Below are 3,488 nucleotides of genomic sequence, written 5' to 3' on the forward strand. Positions count from 1 at the left end.
AAAAATATGAAATGCTTCATGAATTTGCATGTCATCCTTGCTCAGGGGCCATGCTGATTTCTCTATCGTTTCAATTTTAGTATATGTGCTGCTGAAGCAAGCACATTGTTCCATGAATCTATTATAGGCCCAAATTTAGCTTGATAAACTAGCCAGGATGCTTTGATATGAGTCCCATTTTTAATTGCTGCAAATGTTCCTACCTTGGTATCAGCTGACCCCTGATTTCCTAAATACTGTGCTTTTGAAGTCTTGGTGACAAGTCCTAACCACTTAAGACCCCTTCCTCTGCCCTTCTTGGATGGATGGATTTCCTTTAGTTTAGGACTTTCTGTTACACTGGCCTTGTAAGCTACAAGGAGTGAAGGCTGTCCAGTCTTGTATGGAGTCTTGGCCTCCAGTTATATCATTATGGTGCTGTGGACTCCAACCAGTGGGAAAAAAATCTGAATTAGGGTGAACACAGGCAGATAATATTCCATAAGGGGCAATCTGGGGGTGAGAAGACTCCAGGATTACTTACGGGTCAGTTCTGCAAGGCCTTCAAGACCAAGTTACTTTTGTTCCTCTGCTCTGTCCTTTTTGGCAGAGACTTTATCCTTAGGCTGGTACCAAGTTGCTGGTGAACAACTCTAGGCATTGCTTCTAGATATGCTCATATCCCAAACAAGAAGAAAATTATTTCACATTTGGTTCTTTCTAAAGAGAGAAGAAAAAAACTTTTCCTCAAAGTGTTTCCCACATTCCACCAGCAGATTTTTCTCATCTGACTTAGGTCAGAATTAAGTCACATTCCCTCCCTAAAGCACTTATTGTAGAGGAAATGGTGATGGCCATTTGATCAGGTATCCCTTGGGTATGTGAGGAGTCCTCATTCTCTGAGCTAAATGGTGGTGTGTGAGAGGGTGGATGCTTTAACATATGGATTTTATTAAGAAGGAAGCAGGGAGAATGGGTGCTGCCAATAATCCCTGCCATGTCCCTAAGCACTGTGCCATGTGGAGAAGCCATGTGGGCTGAGGAATAAGGTAGATCTGGATTCAAGCTCTGAATGAACCCTTATCTCCCAGCTGACCTGGATCAGATTATTTGACTTGTATGAGACTCAGAGATGTTTTCATTGTTACAGTGGATATAGGTGTCTTTGAAATGATTAAAAGGAACAACAACCCCCATAAAATATGAAAGGTTATAGAGTTTTGGCCTTAGTAAATTCTCAATTTAGTTTCCTTTCCATGTCCTCAGCCACGTCAATTCCCCCATCCCTGGCAAAATCACTTAAAAATCTACAAATTACATTCCTTGTTTGGCTAACAAAGATTTTTCTTGAGAAAGTATCAAAGTTATTCTAACCTACTATATTGTATCCTACTTTGTTTCCTTTCTATTGGATATGGACATGTTTATTGAGATGAAATGTTAGCAAACTTTTAGATTATAAAATAAAATAGTGATGGTTACATAACCTGCCTAGCACAAAGAGTGCCATGTTTCTGTGAGTGAGGAAACTGTAAATTATGCAAAGGGGTGAGAGTCAAATATACTAGACAAAAGTGGGTGCTGACTTGTCAGAAAACCTGAGATAGACAGGTAGAGATCAACCTCATCACCACAAAATCTCATCTGCCCTAGTTTCAAAGAATGCTTTTTATCAAAGCTACAAATTACATTAATACTCAAATTTGTCTTATGTGGTAGCTTTGCAATAAAATTCCATGTCAGTTATCTATTAAAAATGATTTTGAGGGTTTTCTTTAAATTTTTGATTTACCATTGCTGAGTTCAAGTATATAAGAGGGAAGGATATAATGTGTAATGAGTTATGAGGGAAGATTGAGGGGAAGAAGTCTATCCAAGTTGAAGAGCTGTATTACTTGAGTTAGTGAGTTCCCTAAAGAGGCATTTAAACATTTTTGAGTGTATTTATTTGAAAGCATTATTTCCCCTCTTTTCTCAATCTATAATTTTTACCTTTTCACAGTAAGGCAGACAAATATAGAAAAAAGATGTCACTTTTCCCTTCCCTACTCTAAGGGATGTGGGATTCTCAAGACAGAAAAGAAATGCTTTTTCCTAGAAGCTCCTGCATGGAGTTGCCATGGTAGGCTGGGGGAGCAGGCTTATCTGAGCTGTATTGACCCACTAGTGCTAGAAGTAGTTGACCATTACAAAGAGCTGTGTTATCTAGGCCTACCGTGACCTCCAGGCTTGGACTCACATGCTGTGTGTGGACCTTCCACTCATCTAATTTCTTCAGTTTTTGTTCTCCTTCTCTGCAGAGACCTTCAGACATACAACTTGCTTGGATATTTTGCCCCCCTTTCAGTCTTAGGTACTATTTAACCATGCTAGCTCTCAGGCACTGCCTTAGCTTTGGGCTAGAGCACAGAATTATAGAAATATACCTTATCATGATGCTCCACAAGATTCCCCAGAGAACAACTCAGACCTGTTCCAGTGTTCCCACATTCTTGGTGGGAGGCCAGCACACATCTAAATTGCAATAAATCATGGATTGGTGTTAGATACAGGTTCTAGTTCCAGTTCTGCTATCTTCTGTGTGATCCCAGATAGATCAGACCTGTTCTACAGGACTGGAGTTATTCTCATCTATAAAATGCTATGAATTGATTTACATCACAAAATCTTTATTTTAAAAGATTTTGTAAATATTTTCTCATTTAATTCTCAAAATAAAAAATTATAATGTGCATTATTCTTCATTATAGAATGAGGACAAAATAATACCTAAACACTTTTACTGTCTTGTAGTATAAGGGTGAATGTTGAAAAGCTGGATATTAAGGGTAGATGGAAAAAATCATTCTCATTTGTGTTATAGCATCAACAGTTCATGAACTGGAGCCAAGACATCTAAAGCCAACAGCTTCCATTTGCTTCTGTGATAAAAGACTCCTTTTTTTTGTCTGTTAGAAACTATCAACCCTAGCTCAAGAGATGAAAGTGATGCTGATATGAGCTTATAGCAGACTTTCACTGAACAAGATAGTATTTTTGGCTCCTAGAGGAATTAATTGTTAAAGCTGTTGATCCAATCATTTATGAGAACTACTGCATGTCTATCACTGTGGTAACAAAGATATGGATCCTACCTTCAAGGGTTGTGAGTTCACCCATAAAGAAGCATGTTCCAAACAAGGAAGATGTACATGATAATCAGGTTTTTCGGCAGGTGACAATGATACAGAGACATGGAAGGCTTGAAAATAGCATAAAGGGCAAATATTCATTCAGACTTGAAGAATAAATATACAGAGTTGTTTTGGACTTTAGTTTTCAGAAGTCATGTTGAAAAAGTCTGACACTGGGGAGCAGTCAGGTCATATCAGAGACAGAGCCAAAGGATATAGGACAGAAGCTGTGTGTGTGTGTGTGTGTGTGTGTGTGTGTGTGTGAGAAAGAGAGAGAGAGAGAGAGAGAGAGAGAGAGAGAGAGAGAGAGAGAGAGAGAGAACTGAAGGGATGCAA

At 38.8% G+C, this 3,488-nt stretch overlaps 1 non-coding gene across 1 annotated transcript; it reads right to left on the bottom strand.

Moving 5' to 3' along the window:
* Nucleotides 1-104, bottom strand: LOC125613985. The gene has a single exon (XR_007344632.1). It is a non-coding gene; the product is annotated as a U6 spliceosomal RNA (small nuclear RNA).
* Between the last annotated feature and the right edge of the window lie 3,384 nt (nucleotides 105-3,488).

The sequence above is a fragment of the Marmota marmota genome, unplaced genomic scaffold (assembly GCF_001458135.2).
Source record: "Marmota marmota marmota unplaced genomic scaffold, marMar, whole genome shotgun sequence".
Classification (NCBI taxonomy): Eukaryota; Metazoa; Chordata; class Mammalia; order Rodentia; family Sciuridae; genus Marmota; species Marmota marmota.